At 42.4% G+C, this 14,096-nt stretch overlaps 1 long non-coding RNA gene across 1 annotated transcript; it reads left to right on the top strand.

The window, feature by feature from the left end:
• Nucleotides 1-1,069: 1,069 nt before the first annotated feature.
• LOC141027643 (uncharacterized) lies at nt 1,070-2,118 on the top strand. The gene is made up of 3 exons (XR_012189295.1): nt 1,070-1,240; nt 1,316-1,539; nt 1,645-2,118. It is a non-coding gene; the product is annotated as an uncharacterized lncRNA (long non-coding RNA).
• The last annotated feature ends 11,978 nt before the right edge of the window (nt 2,119-14,096 follow it).

The following is a 14,096-nucleotide window of genomic DNA, read 5'->3' on the forward strand; positions in this document are numbered from 1 at the left end:
GCATAGCATGTGCAAAAGAGTAGAGAGGGTCACGGCGAAAACTGGACGCACCTCGTGTACAAACTGGACAATCTCTTTCGGAGTATCAGGGTTTCGGACGAGAACTCATCTGTTACACGGGCACTTCAATGTTTTTTAAACTTATTTGAACTCCAGCATATTTTTGCGTTCAGTATGCATCATAATAAAACAGAAAAGACAAAAATTATATAAAAAAATACTCAAAAATAAATAGTAGAAAATAAATAATGCAGAAAAGAAAAAACTATATAAAAAATTGTTATATTCACAAAGAAACTAAATACAGCAAAAAAACTACTCAGAAATAAATAGAAGAAAATTATATAAAAAATTGTTGGGGCGCTGCCCAGTGGGCCTGCCAGAACTAGGGTTTGCAAATACAGGCCCAGAAGCGCCAGCAGGCTCACAGGGCAGCGCGCCGAAGTTAGGCCCAGAAGCCTGCTATATAGAGAAGTTCAAAGGAGCAGCCACGGCTGGGTTTATAAACCAGTGTGGCTGCCCTTCGCTCGGCGAGGTGGGACTAAACATTGAGCACCGCAGGTGGTAGCGCACAAATATTAGTACCGGTTGGTGGCTCCAACCGGTACTAATGCATGGGCCTTTAGTACCGGTTGGTGGCTCCAACCGGTACTAAAGGGGGTCGTTTCCCGCCGCTTGACCTGGCGAAAATTGGCCTTTAGTACCGGTTGGAGCCACCAACCGGTACTAAAGGCCCCTCCTATATATATGGCACTTACAAAAAATCCAGTTTCATCGACCACCACTTCTTCAACTGCTTCGCGCGACATCGCCGCTGCCGCCGCGCCGTCGCCCATCGCGCGCCGCCCTCGCCGCCCCCACCGCGCGCCGTCTCGCGCCGCCGTCCCCGTCGTCGCCGTCTCGCGCCGCCGTCCCCGTCGTCGCCGTCTCGCGTTGCCGTCCCCGCCGTCCCCGTCGTCGCACCCGGCCCGCCGCCCTCGTCGCGCCGCCCCCGTCGCGTCGCCGTCTCGCGCCGCCGCCCGTACGCCGCCACCCCCCGCTCGTACACACACACATATTTTTTTACTTATTTTCTGTTTCTGTTTTTTAGATTGATGTTAGATGAATTACGTAGATAAGAAGGTAATAAAGACATCTGGGCCTGATATGGTTATCGCCTTTGATATTCGTCCGGAAGATGATATTGAAGGTAATAAAGACATCTGGGTCGATGTGCAGACGCCTCCTGTTCTACCATTATGTGAGTTTCTCAACCATATTTAAGTCTTTGATATTGTTTATTCAAAAATAGTTGACAACAAATTTCTATTGACAGCTTATGTCCATTCAAGCAAACATGTCCGGCGCTTGGTAGACAGGACCTACTACTGTCCCGGAGCTGAACTAAACTGCGAGGAGATAAGTCATTATGTTTCATGGCTTGAGGATCTTCATACTGTCAAGACAAATTTTCTTCCTACACTTAGAAATGTTAGTACTCAAAACGTGCGACCAATAGTGATCGTATTGAACTACGGTCACATCTATTTACAAAAGATGGTAATATTTTTACTATTTGTCCTCAGTGCATCTTTTGCATACATTATTTTTTTGCTAAACTTTCATTGCTAAGTATATTAATTACTATATGATGTTCTTTAATAGGGACTCCCGATGACAGTTGTGCCTCAGTGGATCGAGACTAAAGGTCATATGTCAATGGTTAGCTTACGGCCAAGATATCCTACATTGCACATGAGTGCATTCAGGATTTCTAATAGCGATGAATGCTTAATAGTGAAAGATTGGAGCAAAATTGTTAACGATCCCAGAGAAGTACTAGGGGGCACCAATGAGAAGCGCAGCCCACGATTAGGAGACAGGTTCATCTGCATGCTCCAGTATGATGAATCAGGAGAGCTATACATGTTCTATGCTATTTTACCTGAGAGAGAGAGCAGCAGGAGTGATTTAGCTAGTTCATGCTCTTAGTACTTTTGTCCTCTCATGTCCGTGTTCTTCGTCCTGAACTTAATCTCAAAGGGTGATTTGCTTTTGTGGTGTTATGAACGCTTACAATATGATGACCATGTTGAACTCGATGATATCTTTGCTTCTGGTACAAGTGAATATTTTTTCTTTAAGCTAGTGTTGGCGCTGATTAGATAGCGGTAATGACTATGATGATTAAACAGTGGTAATGACGACTATGATGATTTTTAGCTAGCTAATTTACTGTTGTTGATGATATGATGCAAGAGTTTTTATATTAATATGATGATGATGATGAGTTATTATATCATTTATGAAAGAAACCGCAGATTAGTTTCAGCTGGATGGATCCTAGCTAAGTGATCAAGTATATGCCATATCCATATTATACTTGATCACTTAATTATAGGTGATCAAGTATAATATGGATATGGCATATACTTGATCACTTAGCTAGGATCCACATGCATCCAGTCGAAACTAATCTGCGGTACTTTCACCCAATGATTTAACAACTAAAATAATCACTAAATTAAATTGAAAACACAAAATTAAAGGAAAAAAATAATAATACCAAAACACCCCCAAACGTTTAGTACCGGTTGGTGTTACCAACCGGTACTAATGTCCTGCACGCACCCGGGCCCGGCTCGTGCCACGTGGTGGCACTTTAGCGCCGGTTCGTGATGAACCGGTACTAAAGGGGGGACCTTTAGTCCCCACTCTTTAGTGCCGGTTGTGGAACCGACACTAAAGGCCCTTATGAACCGGCGCTAAAGCCCGGTTCTGCACTAGTGGAGTAGTGCCGATGAAGCAGAGTTTCTATGGAAACTGAGGAAGTACTTGATCCTGCTGGCAACTTTATCAGCCATTATCACCTACTCCCTCCGTCCCATAATATAAGAGCGTTTTTAACATTAGTGTAGTGTTAAAAATGCTCTTATATTATGGGACGGAGGGAGTACCAGGCGGGGCTGGCACAACCGGGTGGTCTCTGGCCAGATAACCAACAAGGCTACCTTGCCAGTGACGTTGTCATGTTTCTTAGCCGCACCAAGCGGTACAGGAGGTTCTTCTACTGCAACACAACGATATTCATTACATCACTTATTGTTCTCATTCTGCGCCTGGTCAGGGAGCTGAGACGGAATGCAATTTGGCTTTGTTTGCTGCAGTTTGCGCTGCTGCCTGACCTGCTCGGACTTGTGGGGGCCTATGCTGCCGTGAACCGCAGGGAGGTCAGAACATCCGTTTATATCTGGGTGTTACTTGTTGGCATCTTCACGTATGTTGGACTTCATGTAGTATTCTTCCACCATCTAGCCCGTGAATGGCTTGGAGAAATATTCAGGGACATCCAGAGGTTCCGGGAAGATTCTATAGCACACATTTTCAATAGAAGGAGGTACATAAAACATGAGCTAGATGCTGCTATCCAAGATGAAAAGGAGGCAGTGGAGCAGAATCGCGGTTTTTTGCTGATTGCCGCTACATTGGCAGCAACAAAGACATATACTGCAGGGTTAAGTCCACCAGGTGGCAGATCTTACTGGTATGATAACAAGGGTAGCCACATTGCTGGCGACCTGGTGCTTCGGGACAAATACCCCCTCAGCTTCAACGCGTTTATGTTCTTCAATAAAAATGCCTTTTTTGGATCCATTGTCATCATCATCATGCTTCTCAGTAAAACGGGAGTGAATTACATTGACATGTCAAATGTACTTCAGTTGTGGATTCTGACCAGTCTTATGGTTACTTATGTCGTAGGGAGTCGCAGGAAAATCCATACATCTATCTTTGTGTTCCCACTTTTCGGTGTAGTCTTGCTCTACCTCATCATTCAATGGGTTGCTTCTATAGTGCCTAAGCCAAAATTTATGAGGAAGTGATCAAGTGGATGGAAGGAGAGCAGAATGAGCTGGTCTTGAAGCTAAACTCCTTTATGGATAGTTGCATCAGATCCATTGGACAGGTGACACGATTACAGTATGATGGACAACATTCATTCAGAAATGGTGCATCAAGCACTGTTAATAATGTGAAAGATGACTTGGGGAAGTTGCAGACATGCCTTTTATGGTTTGCCATCCTTGCTACAACTATTACATACCAAGCTGGGTTGCATCCCCCCCGGTGGGTTTTGGCCACCACCTAAACCAATTCTGAAGTAAAGAGGTATTCTATTCCTCAGTCCAGAAGATATGCAAGAATCAAAGAAATCTATGAAGGAGAAAGGTATTAAATCTGAAGACGTTAAGAATCTACCACCTATTGTATTGAAGAAATACATGGACTTGAAATCCCGACATAGGTAATAGAGGTAAATTCTCTTTACAGATTTGATGAGGGTGACATTCCTTATAATAAGTCTCCTAGTCAATGCTTGGATGAATTTGATAATTTCATTATTTAGCAAGAAAACTTCAATAAATACATAAGTGATCAACTGAAACACAATGCTTTTATGATTGAATGCTTGAGTGATATGATGTTTAGAGGATTGTTAACGATGTTAAAGGAATATGTGTAAGCACTCATCTATGGTTCAGACACAATTAGAACAAGTTGCTAAATCACAAAACGATTTGCTTAATGGGAAACAATAAAATGAACAATCATGTTGTTAGAGTAATAACTAGAGGAGATAAAACGACTCAAGATCCTCTATATCCTGAAGGTCATCCTAAACGAGTTGAGCAAGATTCTCAGAGAATTAATAATGATGCACCTAGTTCACCTAGGAAGAAAAAAAAAGAAAAAGAATAAGGATAGAACTTTGCATGCATCCTGTGAACTTGTCATAGAAAACCTTCTCAGAATTCTAAAGATGTTTCTATTTCTGATGCCGAAGTGATGATGAAAATGATGATGCCAATGATGATCACACTGATACTCAACCAGACAATAATAAAGAATCTAATAATGATATAGAAATAGAATCTGCAGTTGAGCTTGATAACGCACCTCCTAAAAATAAAAGATATGACAAAAAAGACTTCATTGCTAGAAAATATGGTAAAGAAAGAGAGCCTTGGGTTCAAAAACCTATGCCATTTCCTAGTAAGGCTATAAAATATAGAGATGAGGAGGCTTTTAACCGCTTTGTTGAAATGCTTAGACCTTTGTATTTGGGCAAACCCTTGACTTAAATTATGAAAATGCCTTCATATGCTAAATACATGAAGGATATTGTCATCAATAAAAGAAAAATACCGGAGGCTAAAATCTCCACCATGCTTGCAAACTATTCCTTCGAAGGGAAAGTACCTCAAAAACTAGGAGATCCCGGAATTCCTACTATACCATGCTCTATTAAAAGTAATTATGTTAGAACTGCTTTGTGTGATTTGGGAGCTGGTGTTAGTGTTATGCCTTTCTCTTTATATAGAAGACTTGACTTGAGTAAGTTGGCACCTACTGAAATCTCTTCGCAAATGGCTGATAAAAACCGTTATACCTATTGGAATTTGTGAGGATGTTCCTGTTGTAGTTGCTAATGTTACTATCTTAACAGACTTTGTTATTCTTGATATGCCTAAGGACAACAATATGTCGGTTATTCTTGGTAGACCTTTTTTAAATACTGCTGTAAGTGCATCTAGTGCCCCTTAGTGATTTTGGTGTATTGAAGACTTATAGGTTAAGGGACTGATGCGTTTGTGAGTGTACACAGGTCTATAAGTCTATGAGGAGTTTGATATTTACAGAGAAAGTCGACCCCTAAAAATGAATGTCTTCGACTGAAGACTTTGGACTTCTGAAGACTTTGAAAGTGAAGAAATTGGTGTGACCATGAAGACTTGGTATTCATATGAGGAACATGAAGCGTGAAGACTTTTGTTTTTGTAGTTTCATTTTATCTTTCTTGAGTCATAGGAAACACCGTGCTGTTAAAGGGGGTCGAGGAAATACTAAGGAAAATTTTCCAAGTGATGCTCATCTCAAAATCCTACACCTACCAATCCCTTCGAGTGAAGCCATTGGAAATATAATGCAGTTCAGTCAATTTCTTCAGTGACAGAGAGGAAGTTCTTCTGGTCTCTGAGGAATTTGTTCTGACTGAGGAGTTAGGAATTCGCCAGTACGGATTGCCTACAAGTGAGGAACATGATAGCCCTGAGGAATTTGAGCCTCAAATTTCCCAAAATATCTACCCACCTAATGGTCATATCATTGAAGGGCATTTATGTCTTATCATGTCGGGCTGCTCCCTAGGCTATAAATAGCCGCCCCCTACAACCACTAGCTGGTAGGCTGCTCTGAGAGAAACTAACACTTGTCATTTGAGAGCATCCCATCATCCGAGGACTTTGAGCAAAAATCATCAAGTGAGGAAAACCCAAACCCAAACACCTACAAACCCAAAGTGATTGAGCATCACTGAAGAGATTGATCCTGCGTGGATCCGACGCTTGTTACCTTTGAAGACTGTGCATCTTCCAGACGGTTAGGCGTCATTGCCTGAGCATCCAAGAGGAAATTGTGGATCGCCGAGTGACCGAGTTTGTGAAGGTTTGGAAGTCACCTGAAGACTTACCACGAGTGATTGGGCGAGGTCTGTGTGATCTTAGCTCAAGGAGAATACGGTGAGGACTGTGTGTCCTCAGGTTTAAATACCTAGCCGCTCCAACCAGACGTACAATTGTCACAGCAGTTGGAACTGGTCTACCAAATCATTGTCTTCACCAAGCCTATTGGTTCTATTTCATCAACTCTTCCATTTCCTCATTACTGTGTTGTGTGCTTGTTCATATATGTTTGAAGACTTTGACTGAAGACTTTCTCAATTTCCTCAGTTCAATTTCTTCAGTCTGTTTGTCTTCATCCTGTTTATCCTGTGTTTACGCTTTCTGTACTCAGAGCTTGTTTTCATTTCATCATGATGACCATGCTTATGTTCTATTATGTTTGCATCTGAGTACTTATTCCGCTGCAAGTAGTTCTTCGCTCAGGAATTTCCTCACCCTGAAATTCCTCAGTGAAGAATTTATAAAAATCGCCTATTCACCCCCCTCTAGTCGACTTAACGCACTTTCAATTGGTATCAGAGCAAGGTACTCCCTTGTTCTGTGTGATTTTGGTTTAACCGCCTGGAGTTTTAGTTATGTCGACCGCAGGAATGAAGACTATGTCATGCCCCACCTTTGACGGTCATGATTATCCCAAGTGGAAGGCCATGATGAAGAAGTGACTCATGGCGATGAACAACGAGCTGTGGACCGTCACTGAGATTGGTCTTACCGATCTGTGCAAGATGGCGGAAGATGATGACATTCGCAAGTACACTCTTCTCAACCTCACGGCGGAGGACATGATCTGCTCTTGTCTGTCTCAAAATCAGTTCAGGAACATTATGCATCTCAGCCATGCAAAGCTCATCTGGGACCGACTCTCTGAGGTCGATGAAGGTCATAGATCTGACTGTGATCCCTGGTTTGAGGATTTCATGGTATCGCGCAAGGCTATGACTTTTGAGCCAGAATCATCATCCTCTGCACCATGCCTTATGGCAAAAGGTGCCAAGGTAACTGAATGCTACCTATCTGAGTCCAGTGATGATGAATCTGGTGATGAATTTGGACCCAGCTATACCAAACTTGCTTCCCTTGCCACTAAACAACAAAGAGCTTTGAAAAAAGTTCAAAACATGCTGGATAAGAGCGATGATATGTTGGGTGAAGAAATGGATCAGTCGAAAGCTTTCGCTGAAAGTCTTCAAAGACTTCAGACTAAGTTTGATAATCTTCAAAGTCATCATAACACTCTCTTATCTGATCATGAGAAGCTTTCTTATGAATTTCTTCAAAGAAAACAAGATCTTGAGAAGTTAATAGAGAGTTATGAAGATCTTCAGAAGGAGCGTGATTCATTACTTGCTCAACAAATCAGCGCTGCTCAGGAAGAATTCATTCCTCCATGTTTGAAGTGCATTGAACATGAATCTGCTAATTCTTCACCTGAATGTTCAAATGCTTCTACTGCTACAAATTCTTCACCTGACTCTGCTATCACTAATTCCTCATCTGAGGATATTGCTAGTATCACTGATGATGAAGGGCTGAAGGAATTGTATATGACAGGCATGTACAAAAGCCTCAAAGGGCATCAGGCTCTTTGTGATGTGCTTAAAAAGCAGATCCTCAACAGGAACCCTAGGAAAGAGGGTATTGCCTTTGAGGAAAACTCAACGCTGATGGAACATACTGGAAGCCTGAGCAGTACCCCAAAACCTCATGTGTTGCTGCAAAGGGACCTCCAGTAGATCCATCTACTTTATCTGGCTTTACATGTGAATCTCCTCATTCTACTGATGAGTCATTTGACTCACACTATAAGCTGTTCAAAAATCAGAATGGTGAAGTATTTGCTAGATATGTTGGCACTAACTGCAGGAACGGTTCTCCTATGAAGAAAATCTGGGTTCCCAAAAGGTGCCTTGAAAATCTTCAGGTGAATGTCATCATGACACCACCTGTGAAGAATAGGAACCCCAGATCAAATTCTTCATATGGACCAAATTCTTCATATGGATCCAAGTCCTCATATGGACCGAGTTCCTCACGTGGATCAAATTCCTCAAAAGGATCAAAGTCCTCATATGAACATCATCATGCTAACACTTCTATTTCGCAGGGAAGAACTAAGGGCTATGAATATGAGCATTATTCCTCTAACCATTATGTTCATAAGTCCTCGAAGAATTTCTCTGCTTATTCATATGCTTACCCTAACTCCTCTTCTGTGAAACGAAGTGGACTGGCTTCTATGCCACCTTTCTCTTATGGAGCTCGCAGAATGATGAACTCTTTGCCACCCCTTTAGATGTGGGTGGTGAAGAAAAGGAACTAATTTCTTATGCAGGGACAGGTCTTTAGACGAACATAAACGTCTGAAAAATTTGCTGGAGACCTGAATATGCTTGAAAGGACGCCGGCTAATCATGAAGAAATGAATTATCATTTCTCACGTCCTCATTCTGTTTTATCTGTTCCATTGCTTGATGAAATTGATCTGATGAATTTGATGTCATATTCTTCACTGATGAAGTATATGAGTTCGTAAGCTGCACTAATTCATCTGCAGGATGATCAACCCAAAGCCACTGAGTGGGTTCTCGATAGTGGATGTACAAATCACATGACTGGTGACAAGAATCTATTGGTGGACGCTCCCTTATCTCCATCACATTTGAAGCATATCACCTACGCTGACAAAGGAAAAAGCAAGGCATTGGGTCTAGGTAAGGTTGCGATCTCAAAGGATCGACACATGGACAAAGTCATGCTTGTCGAGTCCTTAGGATTCAACCTCATGTTAGTCTCAATGCTTTGTGATCTTGATATGGTTGTTATCTTTGGCAAGTATCGTTGTGTTGTGATCATGGAAGCTGACCATTCCAAAGTCTTTGAAGGCTTTAGGAGAGGAGATCTGTATATTGTTGATTTCTCTACAGGACCACAACCAGCTATATGTCTTCTTGCAAAAGCTTCAGAAGGCTGGCTATGGCATCAACGACTTGGTCATGCTGGCATGAGGAACTTGCACACGCTCGTGAAGAAGAAGCATGTCATTGGCATTGAGAATGTCAAATTCCTCAAGGATCACTTGTGCGGAGCTTGTGAAGCTGGAAGGATGACCAAGGCCAAGCATCCCGCGAAGACTATCATGACTACCACTCGACCATTTGAATTGCTTCACATGGATCTCTTTGGTCCTAACCATTATTCTGCATTCACTAATGAAGCCTCTCTATATGGCTTTGTCATAGTTGATGATTACTCTCGTTACACATGGGTGCATATTGTCACTTACAAACGTGAAGTGCAGGAAGTCTTCAAACGATTTTCCTCGAGGGCTTCAACCAACTTTGGTGTGAATATAAAGCACATCAGAAGTGACAATGGAACTGAGTTCAAGAATACTGGTCTTGATGACTATCTTGATGAACTTGGTATTACTCATGAGTTATCTGCTCCTTATACTCCTCAGCAGAATGGCGTCGTGGAGCGCAAGAACAGGACTCTTGTTGAGATGGCTCACACTATGCTTGACGAATACAAGACGCCTCGTCATTTATGGATTGAGGCAATTGATACTGCATGCCACATCATCAACATGGTATATCTTCACAAATTCTTCAAGAAGAGTGCATATGAACTCCTTACTGACAAGAAACCCAATGTGAGTTATTTCAAAGTCTTCGGTGCCAAATGTTGGATTAGAGATCCTCATCACAATTCTAAATTTGCACCGAAAGCACATGAAGGTTTTATGCTTGGTTACGGAAAGGACTCGCACACCTACAGAGTCTTCAACAACGTCCACCACCAAGTTGTTGAAACTGTAGATGTGCGGTTCAATGAAACTAATGGCTCGCAAAGAGAGCACCTACCTCCCGTGCTAGATGAAAAACCACCTGAGGAAACCATCAAGTTCAAAGCTACTGAGGATGTCATTCCTACTGAAGAATCTGCTGAAGAAGTCATTCCAGAACGTGAAGAACATCATGCTGATGCAGCTGAGGACAATGATGCTGAAGAAAATGCTAATCCAATTCCTCGACGACAACCCGCTCATCCTCGCGTTGCAAATGAAGTGCAGATTGAGAAAATCATCAGCGACATCAACGCACCAGGTCCTCTCACACGCTCAAAAGGTTCACATTTATCTAAATTTTGTGGGCACTTTGCCTTTCTCTCTATCACAGAGCCCACTAAGTTAGATGAAGCATTTCTGGAGCCTGAGTGGATTCAAGCTATGCAAGAGGAATTACATCAATTCGAGCTCAACAACGTCTGGGAACTGGTCAAACGTCTAGATCCTCGCAAGCACAATATCATTGGCACAAAGTGGATCTACCGCAACAATCAAGATGAAAATGGCCTTGTGGTGAGGAATAAGGCACAGCTTGTAGCTCAAGGCTACACACAGGTTGAAGGAATTGATTTCGATGAAACTTTTGCACCTGTTGCTAGACTTGAGGCTATTCGCATATTACTTGCTTATGCTAACCATCATAATATCATATTATATCAATTGGATGTGAAAAGTGCATTCCTCAATGGTAAGCTTGAGGAAGAAGTATATGTTGCTCAACCCCTAGGTTTTGAAGATCCAAAGCATCCTGACAAAGTCTTCAGACTCAATAAGACCCTCTATGGCCTCAAGCAGGCCCCTCGGGCGTGGTATGATACTTTGAAGGAATTCCTCATGAAGAAAGGTTTCAAACCCGGTTCACTTGACCCAACTCTTTTCACCAAAACCTATGATGATGAATTATTCGTGTGCCAAATATATGTTGATGATATTATCTTTGGCTGTACTGACCGACGTTACAGTGATGAATTTGCCTATATGATGAGTGAAGAACATCAAATGTCTATGATGGGAGAATTGAAATTCTTCTTAGGTCTTCAAATTCGTCAACAGCGTAATGGCATCTTCATATCTCAGGAGAAATACCTCAAGGATGTATTGAGGAAATTCGGCATGCAAGATTGCAAAGGCGTCAAAATCCCTATGCCCACAAATGGCCATCTATGCACTGATGAAAACGGTATTGACTTCGATCAAAAGGTATACCGCTCCATGATTGGCTCTTTATTGTATTTATGTGCATCTAGGCCAGATATTATGCTTAGTGTTTGCATGTGTGCCCGCTTTCAAGCTGCACTGAAGGAATCACACCATAAGGCTGTGAAGCATATTCTTCGATATCTAGCTCACACACCAACACTTGGATTATGGTATCCCAAGGGCTCGGCTTTTGATCTCATTGGATATTCAGACTCTGACTATGCTGGTGATCGTGTGGACTGCAAGTCAACATCAGGCACATGCCATTTTCTCGGACGATCCTTGGTCTGTTGGTCCTCAAAGAAACAGAACTGCGTATCACTGTCTACTGCTGAAGCTGAGTACATTGCTGTTGGTTCTTGCTGTGCTCAATTGCTATGGATGAAGCAAACCCTCAAGGACTACGACGTCAACATGAAGAATGTGCCTCTCTACTGTGACAATGAGAGTGCCATCAAGATTGCTCATAACCTAGTTCAGCACTCGAAGACAAAGCACATTCAGATTCGTCATCATTTTCTTCGTGATCATGTGTTGAAGGGCGACATCTCTATTGAGCATGTGAAGACTGAAGAACAGCTAGCCGATATCTTCACAAAGCCCTTGGATGAGAAGAGATTTAGCAAGTTGCGGTGTGAGCTAAATATCCTAGAATCTTCAAATGTCCTTTGAAAAGGACACACATCCTAACACTGATGCAAAATTGATGACTTAGATGTGCAACACACGAAGAAACGTTTTTCTTCAATCAATGAAGGCTAACACTCTAAGTGTGAAGAAATTAACGAAGAATTTGATTCTCGGAGCCCTACGACAATTGTACGCGGTGTCTGAAATCATCATTCTTATACGGTGGGTCACGCCGCCACCAAAAATTGAAAATCTTCAATTTGAGTTTTTCTTCTTTTTGAAATTCCTCAGTTGCTAAATTTCTTCAACTTTTCGACGTCTTAACTCTTTCCGTTGTTGTTCTTCATTGGCTATATATTTATATGAGTTTAAGTCCTCTACAACATTCACTTATTGCTAATTCTTCATGTTGCCTTTTCTACTAAGTGAATGTGATCGGACCCTTCCCCCTCTATGCTAAACTCAACCCAGTCTATTCACAAATTCCTCATATGCGTTCTATTTGAAACTCATTCAAAATCTTCACTGTGTCCTTGTCAACTGAAGAAATTGCGAACGAAACTTTAAAATCATCTTATCCGAATTTTCGGCTTTTGCCGCTCAAACCGTTCCACATTCCATGATATGATTATCTATTCGCCCACGATCTCACACGATCGCCACCTCTTAGTACGTGGGTGACACATGTCGCACGAATGAGAAGGGTCAGGGGCACGTTCGTCCAATTTCCTCGGGCGAGTGGTTTTTCACCTCGACTATAAGTACCCCTCCCCTCCTCACTTCATCTTTAATCCGCTCGATCTCACTCCCTTGCTCGAGCTCTCAAAACCTAGCGTCGCGGCTACTTCCATCGTCGCCGGTGAGGAAGAGCTTCACTGCCTCGACCTCGTCGCCGTCATACCTGCGCCGTCCGTGGATTTCTTCACTCCGCCGCCGCCGTAGCTGTCTTCCTCTGCCAAGTTAGGGCGTGGAAGATCTGAACTGACGAACTTCTAAATCTACACTTCACAGTTCATCGTGTTCTTCGTCAAGGGTAATTAAAAGTTACTTTTACTGCCCTTGTTGATTCCGATGTTTTCTTCAAAATCTTCGAAAGGTGTTTATTCTTCAAATCTTCACACACTAAACACCTCCCACATCTGTTCTTGATTTATTTCCCTAAGCAATTTTTCTTCAGGATTCCTCAATTGTGTGGATTTTCAATCTGTACAACTCTGGAACCTAAGTCAAAGAACGCTTAGTGAAATTCCTCAAGACTCATCTGGTCAAATTCCTCAAACTTGTTCTTTTTGCAAAAACTTCTGAGAACGCATATGACCTCCCCAAATTCTTCGCAACTATATTCTGTTCACAGGTACACATGTCCGCTGCTGAATCACTAGGTTCTCATCAACTTAACTCATTTGCAGCGTTCCTCGAAGAAAATTTGCGCACCTCATCTGAGAACTCAATAGTTCAAAATCCTCAACTGAAGAAAATGGCTGACGGCAAAAAACCTCAGAAGGGAGGAAAGAAACCTAAAGTCAACACTGCGTTTGAGATCCCTGATGACATCTATACAGGGTACTGCACACCCCCTAAGGAAACAAAGAATGAGCGCAAAGTGCGCATTCAGAAGATCGAGAGGAGATGGGCCAGAGAATGGAGGGATTACAGATATGTAACTCCTAAGTACATGAAGAAATTTACTGTACATCCTCCATGCCCAAGACCTGCACTGGCACCTGGTCAACAAGCTGATCCCTCTAGCATCAGAAGAGGTGAAGAATTTCCAAAGGAATGGGCCAAGCGTCAAGCCAAGGTGGCCAAAGTGGCAAAAGAAGCAGTGAAGAAATTCAATGAAGATTTTGCTGCTGCTGCTGTTGAGGCCTCTGCTAGCAAGCCTAAGAAGGTCATGCCCAAGAAGCATGTACACA

The sequence above is a fragment of the Aegilops tauschii genome, chromosome 7 (assembly GCF_002575655.3).
Source record: "Aegilops tauschii subsp. strangulata cultivar AL8/78 chromosome 7, Aet v6.0, whole genome shotgun sequence".
Classification (NCBI taxonomy): domain Eukaryota; kingdom Viridiplantae; phylum Streptophyta; class Magnoliopsida; order Poales; family Poaceae; genus Aegilops; species Aegilops tauschii.